Raw genomic sequence first — 13,600 nt, 5'->3', positions numbered from 1 at the left:
GCAGACCTATCAGAATCACACCAGACTTCTAAGCCAGAAAAACTATGAAAGAAAGATCCTGGACTGATGTCATACAGACCCTAAGAAACACAAATACCAGCCCAGGATGCTGTATCCTGCAAAACTCTCAATTAACATAGATGGAGAAACAAGATATTCCATGACAAAACCAAATTTACACAATATCTTTCTACAAATCCAGCACTACAAAGGATAATAAATGGTAAAGCCCAACATAAGGAGGCAAGCTATACCCAAGAAGAGGCAAGAAACTAATCGTCTTGGCAACAAAACAAAAAGAAGAAAAGCACACAAACACAACCTCACATCCAAATATGAATATAACAGGAAGCAATAATCACTATTCCTTAATATCTCTCAACATCAATGGCCTCAACTCCCCAATAAAAGACATAGATTAACAAACTGGATCACATAGCGAGGACCCTGCATTCTGCTGCCTACAGGAAACACACCTCAGAGACAAAGACAGACACTACCTCAGAGTGAAAGGCTGGAAAACAACTTTCCAAGCAAATGGTCGGAAGAAGCAAGCTGGAGTAGCCATTCTAATATCAAATAAAATCAATTTTTCAACTAAAAGTCATCAAAAAAAAGATAAGGAGGACACTTTATTTCATCAAGGAAAAAATCCACCAAGATGAACTCTCAATCCTAAATATCTATGCCTAAATACAAGGCACCTACATACATAAAAAGAAACCTTAAAAGCTCAAAACACATTACCTCACACAATAATAATAATGGGAATTTCAACACCCCACTCTCATCAATGGACAGATCATGGAAACAGAAATTAAACAGAGACGTGAACAGACTAAGAGAAGTCATGAGCCAAATGGACTTAACGGATATTTATAGAACGTTCTACCCTAAAACAAAAGGATATACCTTCTTCTCAGCTCCTCATGGTACTTTCTCCAAAATTGACCATATAATTGGTCAAAAAACAGGCCTCAACAGGTACAGAAAGATAGAAATAATCCCATGCGTGCTATTGGACCACCACGGCCTAAAGCTGGTCTTCAATAACAATAAGGGAAGAATGCCCATATATACGTGGAAATTGAACAATGCTCTACTCAATGATAACCTGGTCAAGGAAGAAATAAAGAAAGAAATTAAAAACTTTTTAGAATTTAATGAAAATGAAGGTACAACATACCCAAACTTATGGGACACAATGAAAGCTGTGCTAAGAAAACTCATAGCCCTAGTGCCTGCAGAAAGCAACAAGAAGGGGCATATGTCCCAACTAACTTGACAGCACCTAAAAGCTCTAGAACAAAAAAAGAAAAATACACCCAGGAGGAGTAGAGAAATAATCAAACTCCAGGCTGGAAATCAACCAAGTAGAAACAAAAAGGACCATAGAAAGAATCAACAGAACCAAAAGTTGGTTCTTTGAGAAAATCAACAAGATAGATAAGCCCCTAGCCAGACTGTGAGAGGACTGGAGAGTGTGTCCAAATTAAAAATCAGAAATGAAAAGGGAGACATAACTACGAAAGGACAAAAAATCAAAAGTGTCTTACTATAAAGCCTATATTCAACAAAACTTGAAAATCTGAGAATGGATAATTTCTAGAACAGATTCAGAGGTACCGAATTCAATCAAGACAGATAAACCAGTTAAAACAACCCCTGCTCTAAGGAAATAAAGCAGTCATTAAAAAGGGAACGGGTTTGGTGCATGAAAACCATCAGACTTTCATAGTGATCCAATATTATCAAACTATTCAACTGAAACAGATGGAATACGAATTCCTTCTGTAAAGCCACAATTACTCTTATACCTAAACCACACAAAGACCCAACAAAAGAAAAACTTCAAGACCAATTTCCCTTATGAATATCGATAGTGGAAAATATAGCAATTCTGGCAATACCTATCCAAGAGCATCAAAACAATCCCCATTCATCGCATGATCAAGTAAGCTTCATCACAGGGGATGGGGGATGGTTTAATAAAAAAACCATCAATGTAACCCACTATATAAACAAACTGAAGAATAAAACCACATGACCATTCGTTAGATGCTGGAAAGCATTTGACAATTCAACACCCCTTCCCTAAAAGTCACCAGAAAGAATAAGAATCAAGGCCCATACCTAAACATAGTAAAAAGCCATATACAGCAAACCAGTTACCATTAAACTAAATGGAGAGACTTCAAGCCCACTAAAATCCAGGGACTAGACAAAGGATCTCTCCCTACTCCTCAATATAGTTCTTGAGATTTCTAGCCAAGAGCAATCAGACAACAAAAAGAGGTCAAGGGGATACAGATCGGAAAAGAAGAAGTCAAATATCACTATTTGCAGATGATATGATAGTATATTTAAGTGATCCCAAAAGTTCCACCAGAGAACTACTAAAGCTGATAAACAACTTCCAACAAAGTGGCTGGAGTATAAAATTAACTCAAATAAATCAGTAGCCTTCCTCTACACAAAAAGAAACAAGCAGAAATTAGGAAACGACACCCATAATAATTGCAAATATTGCATAAAATACCTCGGGTGACTTTAACCAAGCAAGTAAAAAATCTGTACAATGAACTTCCAAGACACTGAAGGAAGAAATTGAAGAAGACCTCAGAAGGTGGAAAGATCTCCCATGCTCATGGATTGGCAGGATTAATATAGTAAAAATGGCCATTTTACAAAAAGCGATCTACAGATTCAATGCAATCCCCATCAAAATACCAATCCAATTCTTCAAAGAGTTAGACAGAACAATTTGCAAATTCATCTGGAGTAACAAAAAACCCAGGATAGCTAAAACTATCCTCAACAATAAAAAAAAAAGACTTCAGGGGAATCCACTATCCTGAACTCAAGCAAAGTATTACAAACAATAGTGAAAAACTGCATGGTATTGGTACCAAAGAGACAGACAGATAGACCAATGGAACAGAATTGAAGACCCAGAAATGAACCCACACACCTATGGGCACTTGATTTTTGACAAAGGAGCCAAAACCATCCAATGGAAAAAAGATAGCATTTTCAGCAAATGGTGCTGGTTCAACTGGAGGACAACATGTAGAAGAATGCAGATCGATCCATGCTTATCACCCTGTACAAAGCTTAAGTCCAAGTGGATCAAGGACCTCCACATCAAACCAGATACACTCAAACTAATAGTAGAAAAACTAGGGCAGCATCTGGAACACATGGGCACTGGAAAGAATTTCCCTGAACAAAACACACAATGGCATGCTCTAAGATCAAGAATGCGACAAGTGGGATCTCATAAAACTGCAAAGCTTCTGTAAGGCAAAGGACACTGTGGATTTAGGACAAAAGGACAACCAACAGATTGGGAAAAGATCTTTACCAATCCTACAACAGATAAGAATCTTATCCAAAATATACAAGACTCCAAAAAGTTAGACGAAACCGTAAAACCCTATTAAAAAATGGGGTTCAGAGCTAAACAAAGAATTCACAGCTGAAGATACTTGAGATGACGAAAACACCTAAAAAAATGTTCATCACTTCTTTAGTCATCAGGGAAATGCAAATCAAAACAACCCTGGTTCACCTCACACCAGTGAGAATGGCTGAATCAAAAACTCAGGTGACAGCAAATGCTGGCGAGGATGTGCAGGAACACTCCTCCATTGTTGGTGGGATTAAACTGTAAATTCTGGAAGAGTCTGGACCTCAGAAAATTGGACATTAAACTGCCTTATACCTCTCTTGGGCATATCTAAAGATGCCCCAACATATAAAAAAAAACCTTCCACTATGTTCATGTGGCCTTATTTATAATAGCCAGAAGCTGGAAAGAACCATGCCCTTCAACAGAGGAATGGATACAGAAAATGTGGTACATCTACAAATGGAGATATTATTTTATCAAAAACATAAATGTTAAATTAAATAGGCAAATGGTTCTATTGTATCATCCTGAGTGAATAGCCCAATCACAGAAAGACAACATTCTGGTATGCACTCATTGATAAGTGGCTATTAGCCCAAATGAATTACCTAGATGCCTAAACAAATGAAACTCCAAGACAGATGATCAAAATGTGAATGCTTCACTCCTTCTTTAAAATAAAGAATACCCTTGGCAGGGAAGGATTGCAAAAGATTAAAACAGAACTGGAGGAACACCCATTCCAGAGCCTGCCCATGGCCCCATTACAGCCACCCAATTAGATGATGGATGAAGCAGAGAAAGTTAATAGGTAAACAGAATACAGAAATACAGAAGTCATGAAGTCAGCAACAAACCCCTGGTGAGAATGGAAGGAATCAGAGAAAGAACTGGAAAAGCTTGAAGGCTCAGGACCCCATATGTACAACAATGCCAAGCAACCAGGCTTCATTAAGTCCACCTGAAATATACATGGACTGACCCTGGACTCTGACCTCATTAGCAAAATATCCTAGTAAGAGCACCAGTGGAAGGGAAGCCCTTGGTCCTCACTAAGACTGAACCCCCAGTGAACTAGACGGTTGGGGGGGCAGCAATAGGGGAGGGTGGGGGAGGGAGAACACCATAAGGAAGTGTTTGCCGGAAACCGGGATGTACTCTTCAAGTCAAAAAAAAAAAAAAAATGGAAGAACTACTCTGATTTTCTCTCTCTTTAGACTTATGTAATAGTCACAAATAAAATAAAATACCTCAGTGTAACTCTAACCAGACAAGTGAAAGGTCTGTATGACAAGAACTTCAAGTCCCTTAAGAAAGAAATTGAAGAAGATCTCAGAAAATGGATAGATCTTCGATGCTCATGGATTGGCAGGATTAATATAGCAAAAATGGCCATCTTGCCAAAAGCAATCTATAGATTTAATGCAATCCCCATCAAACTTCCAACTCAATCCTTCATAGAGTTAGAAAGAGCAATTTACAAATTAATTTGGAATAACCAAAAACGCAGAAACTATTCTCAACAATAAAAGAATTTCTGGAGAATTCACCATCCCTGACCTCAAGCTTTATTACAGAGCAATAGTGATGAAAACTGCATGGCATTAACACAGAGACAGGCAGGCAGATCAATAGAATTGAAGACCCAGAAATGAACCAACACACCTATGGCCACTTGATCTTTGACAAAGGAGCTAATATCCTCCAGTGTATAAAAGACAGCATTTTCAACAAATGGTCCTGGTTCAATTGGTGGTCAGCATGTAGAGGAATGCGAATCAATTCATTCTTATTTCCTTGTGCAAAGCTCAAGTCCAAGTGGGTCAAAGACCTCCACATAAAATCAGAAACACTGAAATTGATAGAAGAGAAAGTGGGGAAGAGCCTCAAACACATAGGCACAGGGGAAATTGTCCTGAACAGAGCACCTATGGCCTATGCTCTAAGACCAAGAGTAAACAAACGGTACTTCATAAAATTGCAAAACTTCTATAGGCAAAGGACATTGTCAATAGGACAAAATGGAAACCAATAGACTGGGAAAAGAGTTCTACGAATCCTACATCTGAGGGCCTTTGTTATGTTATTTGTACCTCATTCTGATAAAAACAGAAATGAAAATGATACCATCCTTTAACAATTCACAAATGATTTTAGAATAACACCTTGAAGTTATTTTCATATTTATAATTTCTTTTGTTATGAAATACCAGATTGCTATTTTAAATAGAAATCACCTAGTTTCTTAGAGATCTTCATGTGCTAAAGACAGATTAATATCATATGACTTTCATACCATCCTACACAGATTTATTTATTACATACAGAAGGGGGAATGAATATCAAGAAATGCATGCCCAAACTCATTCTAAAATATTTTACTTAGCAGAGCCATTGCTCATAACATGGTAAAGGTATTGACCTCACTCTTTTGTGAAATCAGGCCTTCTGGAGCTGTGCTATATATGATTAATCCCACTTAAAAATTAACACAAAAAATGAGCCTATTGATACTGACTTGATAAAACGAGTCACCTTACTAACAACATACATGTCTAGTTAGATGCACTTCCTGCCATTGCTCTTAGATGTCTATCTAGAAAATTGTATCTTTAAATATTAGCAAAAATGGAAAATTCAAGTCCTTCCAGTATTATTTTAGCAGCTTTAAAACTTTTATTTTATTATTGTCTGATTAGTTTCACTTTGCTGACTCAGCTGCTGTTGGAGGTAGGTCAGGTTAGCTCACTGCAGAGAAGGGCAGTTGAAGTTGAGGATCTTGATAAGAAAACTCAGTGTGTGCTGTCAGCTGAATGGTGATTGAGATACATACCAAGAGGAATGGTGTGGAACTACTGATAGAACCTAGACTGTCAAAATCAGGGGACACCATGTCAGAGGAAACATGTAAACACCACCACCAGACACAACATTTATAAATCCAGAGAGTAACTTTTATCAGTCATATGCTTTCTTTTGGGCACTAGTCTCAACTAACCAGGACCCCTGAGATCTCAGACATTGGGCCACCAACCACACAGCTTATACAGGTTGATATGAGGTCCTCAACACATATAGAGCAAAGGACTTCCGGGTCTGGACTGAGTCAGAAAAGTTGCACCTAACCCTCAAGAGACTGGAGGCCCCAGGGAGTAGAAATGTCTGGTGGGGTGAGTGAGGTGGGGACATCCTTGTGGAGACAGTGGTTGTTGGGGAGGAGGTATGGGACGTGAACAGTCAGAGGGTGGACTGGAAGGTAGATAGAATTTGGACTGTAAATAAAGATTAAATAAAATAAATAAATAAACAAATCTTCATAGATTGCTGTTAAAGATTGTGTTCTGTAAAACACCATTTTGATCCTATAAAGGATAGCATAACTCTAAGGATGCCCTATGGAACAGGAAACATGGAGTACCAGCAACTACTGATCACTTGTGTATGTATTCACTGCATGCCTTGTACAGCTTGGGCACTGGATTATGAAGCATGTGTGGAGAGTGAATATGGTTCATGAACGGAAGAGAGAGACTTAGATAACTTAGATAACTTATATAGTGCCAGGTGTGTGGGCCCTCTAAATTTTTGTAAAGATGCTGTTTTGCTTTTTTTTCTAATTACAATAGGAAATAAAAGAGAAATGTAAAGTTTCTCTATAGATAACAACAAACTGAATAAAAGTAAACCATCTAATGCAATCTTCCTAATGCTGAGATGCCCTCAATAAAGTTCCTCATGTTGAGTAACCTCCAACCACAAAAGTGGTTTCACTGTTACTTCATAACTGTAATTTTGCTCCTGCTATGAAACATAATGTGAATATTTTGGAAGAAAGAGGTTTGCCCCAGGGGTTGCCAGGCACAGGTTGAGAAACTCTTCTCTAATGATTCCTCCACCGCCTGTGGATGTTTTCAGAGTCTTCTGAAACTCTTAGCCTCATTCACTGATTCACTAAAACCAAGATGAGCCCACGTTTCCTGTCTGAGAACCTTGGTATTTGGCTGCTACATTCATTGATCATGCTGTGAAATTCCTATTTCTAGCTAAAACTCAAGAAACAAATGCTGAGCTTGTTCAAACACCACCTATCGCTTCTCAGGTACCAAGAACTGAAATACATAGGTAAATGGATTGACCTAGAAAATATCACCTTGAGTGAGGTAACTCAATCACAGAAAAAACACACATGGAATGCACTAACTGATAAGTGGATGTTAGCCCAAAAGCTCGAATTACCCAAGATACAATCCACAGACCACATGAAGCTCAAGAAGATTGATGACCAAAGTGTGGATGCTTCACTGCTTCTTAAAGTGGGGAACAAAAATATACATAGCATGGGGATATGGAAGCAGAGATTGAAGGAACGGCCATTCAGAGCCTGCCTCAAATGGGGATACAGCATATATATATATATACAGCCACCAAAACTACATAAGATTGATAAAGCTAAGAAGTGCATGCTGACAGGAGCCAGTTATAGCTGTCTCCTGAGAGGCACAGCCAGATCATGACAAATACATAGGCGATGCTAGCAGCAAATTGTTGAACTGAGAACAGGACCCCTGTTGGAGGAATTAGAGAAAGCATTGAAAGAGCTGAAGGGGTTTGCAACCCCCTAAGAACAGCAATATTTACCAACCAGAGCTCCCAAGGACTAAACCACTACCCAAAAACTATACATGGACTGACCTATGCTCCAATTGCATATGTAGCAGAGGATGGCCTTGTTTGGCACCAATGGAAGGAGAAGCTCTTGGTCTAGCCAAGGCTGAGTCGCTCAGTGAAGGAGAATGTCGGGTAGGGCGTTGGAAAGGGGATAGATGGGGAAGGGAACACCCTTTTAGAAGAAGGGGAGGAGGATGGGATAGGGGGCTTTGGCTGGGAAACTGGGAAAGGGAATAACATTTGAAATGCAAATAAAAAAATATCCAATAAAAGAAAAAAATTAGCTATTGTCAAAAATAACCTATTTTACACGCATATGCTCTCCCTGTCTTTTCTTAATCATCCTTTAATGTGTTAATGGTCATTAAAAGACTATAAATAAACAAGCTGTTAAGTTAAAAAAAAAGAAAAGAAAAGAAAACCTGGCATCAGTTCCCAAATTAAACACTAACATACAAAGACTTTACTCAGGAGCTCCTTTGATGATAATACTAGTTATGTTGGGGAATGGCGACAGTATCTATTATGTAGAGGTCTTGAAAGCGTTCGTTCAGTGAAAACAAGCAAGAATGGAGTCGTTCTTAACTCAAGCCAGCTATTGGTTGGTTACTCCAACAAGTTTTGTGCCACTATTGCCCAAAGTTACTTTATAAGTTTAGAATTTTGATTTTATTTAAAAATTCTCTTTTATCATAGAATGGGTTTAAATTAATATTTTAAAATTAATTTTTAAGATGAATCTTGTCTTTTAAAAACCAGTCACTTAAAAAAAACTTAATGTACATGTAGAACGTCAGCATGTCTGCTCATCATTTCCAGGGAATGGAGAAGAAGATTATAAATGTATTCTTGAATATGTTCTCCCAAATATTTATGTTACACTTTCCAACTCTATTTTACAATGGTCTTTTGTTTATGATAATTTTTAAGGTATGGGTAACTTTTAGGTTCCTATCTTTGGGTAAATAAGCTTAAATCATGAAATCCATGAAACAAGCCTCTCTACATTAACAAATGTCTGATACGGTGATGAATATTGCTTTTTAAATAATTTTCTCTTTGTTTTCTATGTCAGAGGATAACTCAAGATAAATTATTTTGTTCTGCCATTATGGCTTATCCTTCTCAGTTTGATTTTCATTCATTTCTGGAACAATTGAAAGAAGTGAGCTATATGACGTGTGAACTCAAATCCTGGGTCAGCTGTGTGTCTGCTGTTTTGTTCCTCCAGATTATTGTGCATTTGTTCTCTTTTATAAAAATAACTTAGGACATGCTATCACTAGGACAATCAGATGGAGTGCCTCACATGAGATATTTAACAAAGCACCTGAATAAAATATGTTTGATTATTTTTCTGTTTCTGGATGACAATCACCATTTTTTTGTGCGTGAGAAAACCTGAGTCATCTCTGTGGACTTAATTCTTTATAAATCAGAAAGCTCATCTTTAATGCATATGACCCTACACCTGATCAGATGCTACAACTTATCTCAGTGATTTTAGATCCATGTAGAGTCTCAGTTCTCCCTTACCTACTACTTTCTAAAAGCATTTTGTTTAAATTATTTGAAGCATTGATACAGCTTATTTTAATATGATTATCCATTGTCCCATAGTTATATAACCTAGTTCTTATGCTTAAGTGAGCATGAACTCCTGAATTGAACAGCTATTATTATCTTATAATTCATCTCCAGAAAGACAACTTTATTTAATTCAGACTAATGAGTGAAAAAACTAACATCTAAAAGCCTTAATGAGTAGAGATTTTCCAGGATGATATATTTCACAGTAATCATCCATTCCTAGGCACAGTGTACATTTATGAATGAGCGAATCAGTTGGCGATAGATATTGTTCTTAAGAAACCGTGAACAGCACAGAATATGTAAGTGAAATGCAGAGAGTATTAGAACAATCCATTCTGTCCAAATTAAAAAAATACTATTTCATTTAATATATTTTATAATGTAAATATTTTAATTAGAGATATTTTCCACGAAGAAATCTCCAATATTAATGGGTCTTAAGGCAGCACTTATGAAATAAAGATGAGATTTTACAGTATGCTTGGCATCCTTCCTTAATAGACACAGCATTAACAGAGGACTTGATATTCAAATGTAACTCTGACAAACCTGAGCAATTTGCAAGTCCATAAATAGAGGCATTGAGGGAGTTCATTAGAGCATTGTGTATGTTTGCTTCAGCTCAGAAAATCATTGCAGATAAAAATAATTCTCTCTTTTAAACATCTCCACATATTTTCAACAGTCACTCAGCAAATTATCATCTGTGTTCTTTATATAAGATGATAATGCCACTAGCTAAGATAATGACAGTCAATTTCCCACTTAAATCTTTTTAATTGTATTCACTTTTCTTATACTGTCTAATCCTACTCAGTGTGAAAAATGCAAGAAAATCCCTAGATTAATGTCTTAATTACAGTGTTGGTTAATGTTGCTAGGTAGATGACTCTTTAGGTTTAAAAGCTTCTCTGTTAGCTCTCTAAGGAGATCAACTGCCTTTTAAATAGATGATCTAGTTTCCTTTGCCATTAATTTTGACAGATATGGCATTTAAGTGGCAGGAATGAAACCTGTGTATGAACTTGACAACAGTATTTGCTCTTACAAAAGTCACTGCTTTGCTGAACAAACCAGGGTTCCTTTTCTTACAACAGACTCTAAAGCTGGGAATATCCCAATTGTGTTATTCTAGTAATTAGATACTGTTAGTTTTGAAGAAAGCAAAGATTCAAAACATAACTCAGATCAGTTTTTCTAAACCAATAAAGTTCTCAAAGCCTTGGATTCCATACTAAGGCAGTTAGTTAGGGGTAGCCCTTGTACTAAATAGGAATTTTTACCTGGAGATCTGTTCTGGCTCCAACATTCTGATCCCATAGAGAAACAAGAGAAGGTCTCTTTTTTGTTTGTTTCTCCTTCTTTTTCCCTTAGTGATCAAAAATGTAAACTATACACTGTAATTTTTTATGTGTGATAATGTTCTTAGGAATCTATAAGTTTCTATACAAGCAGTATGAATCTCTATTGTTTAATTTCCTCAATGACCCCATTTTAGTGAATGCCTTTGTTGAACAATGATTGGTAAAAATATATTTAACAATTGTCTCACATGACATCACACTGCTGTGATATTAGTCTGATAGTATTTCAAGTAGACAATAATATCATCAAAGAATTATTTCATATGTTTACATTAAATTAGTTATTAAACTTCTAGTAGATATATTCAGAGCTTTGAGAGAGCCATTTATAATGTTGCATTATTCTTTTGTAGAAAAAATATTAAAAGGAATTTACTACATAGTGTTTTTCCTCAATGGTAAAATATACGTTCAGAAGATAAAGTAGAATGGAAAGGATAATTTCAGTGTAATGTACAATGATCCACTAGAAAATGTTTTCCCATAACTATCGGTGCAAAGATTCAGAACACTATCTTATTAATAATTACTCTAAACTTGAAGCTAACAATATTTGTCAAATATTTCTGGAGTTCTTTTTGTTAATGATGCTGACTCAAATTAACAAGAAAAACTAGACTTGTTGTCATGAAACAAGAAGATCATATACAGTGGCAGTTTAAAAAGCGTCCCTCCAACAAGTTCATACCCTAATTTGCAAGGTGTGTAAATATATTACTGAAACTGTCAAAGGAAACTGGCAAAGGGAAATATATGCAATTAAATTAAAGATACTGTGAAGAACAGATTATCTGTGATTACTTAGATGGGTCTAATTATATATTCATTCACAAAGATACAAAGAATGCAGTCACAAGTGGATAGAGGAAAAGATATTTGAGAAGGATACATGACTAACTTAGCAGAAGACAAAAGAAGTTATGGGCCAAGTCAAATAGGTGGTATCGGGATCTAGAGGAACAAAAGCGATGAATTTCTGGCATTTTTGAGAAATAACAAAGACCTGTGGATTTATTTGGGCTTTTGTCTAACTAAGCTATCCTATGAATATATATATATCTTGAACTTAAAGTAAGTCAATTAATTGTGATAATTGGTTATAATTTCAAGTAGAAAATAATGAAATGTCTGTGGCTAAGTTCTGTAGATTCCATAACTAATTGAAAAATATCCCATTACCAATAATAGGGAATTATGACAACACAATAAATATAACAATTTGAATTATGTGAGCATTACACTAGATTATATTTGGCAAATTAAATGTTTTAAGTTAGTATTGTCCAGCCGGGAACAATATGGAAAGAATGAAGAAAAAAAAGATAGTAGGAGGTTTTTCTTTTCTTTTTTCTTTTGTACATTTCTGGTCACAATATATAAAAAATAATAAACTTTGTTAATATATAGTATATGGGGAAGTTATGGTATCATCAGTTGACATAGTCAAAATATATTCAACTGATTCTTAATAGTTTCTATAGTCAATAATAATTAGGATGTGAAATTATAAGAATTGTGATTCTCTTTCTGTACACAGAAAATAATTGGTTAGCTTGTTAGGCTGTCAATCAGACAAGTATTAAACAGGTTACACCCACTTTTATTTCTTAGGTATAAAAGTTTGGAATCTGCATCTTTTGTGTTCTAAAGAAAAAAAGAAAAAGAAAAACAGACTCATTTCCTTTTGAAACCTTTGAACTTTTACAGCAGAAAACCCCCACAAGTGGCTAGTTTTACCATGTTCACACTGAGTTCTTTACAATGAAGCTACTAAATGAAAACTACAACATCTGTCCCTGAATCTATTCAGATATAAGTATGTTAGGCTAGGATGTAGCATGTCCAAAGTTCAATAATACACAAGGAAACCTTCTTATGCATTTCATATGCAACATATCTTTGTAAAAGATGGCCTTGGAAAAGGAAAATCCTGCCTTAGACAGAATAAAATGCAATCATGGATTGTTGTGCAATAAACCAACTTTCCAGTTTCAGAAATAGAATCCACAACCAGATTTTCTTAGAATCATTAAGTTTGTGGATAAACTCTTGTTCTAATTGTAGAATACTAATTGTGAACAAATGCAGGCCTACTTTGCTTATCTTCTCCAGGATAAACATTTTACATAGCAGTTGATTCACTTGGAGCACTGGGTGTGTTAAACATCCACCTGGACCACTAGCCATTGTGTTTTTTTCATATGGACTGGAGCGATCAATCTGGAATCTCTTAATGATACAAATCCTAATTCTCCTCGACTAATTATTTTATAAGCTGGAAAATTTTATTTCAATCAATTGCAAATATAATATAAATGAAATGTTATAAATATTTAAGCTTTTGAAATGAATTAATTTCATAGACTAAGGCATATTTATTATTAAATAATAGTATTCTATAAACTATTTTTCTATGACTATTACATAATATTTTTATTATGTCAAAGGAGACTGTTCTGGAATCTGAAAATTAAGTACATGAAATGTAATTGGTGACTAGAAGCATAACTTTGCAAAACTAGCCGTTCATGTTATATTACTGGAAGATTATTAAATATGGCAG

Source organism: Rattus rattus, chromosome 1 (assembly GCF_011064425.1).
Source record: "Rattus rattus isolate New Zealand chromosome 1, Rrattus_CSIRO_v1, whole genome shotgun sequence".
NCBI classification, from domain to species: domain Eukaryota; kingdom Metazoa; phylum Chordata; class Mammalia; order Rodentia; family Muridae; genus Rattus; species Rattus rattus.
Note: the sequence above shows the minus strand (reverse complement) of the source record.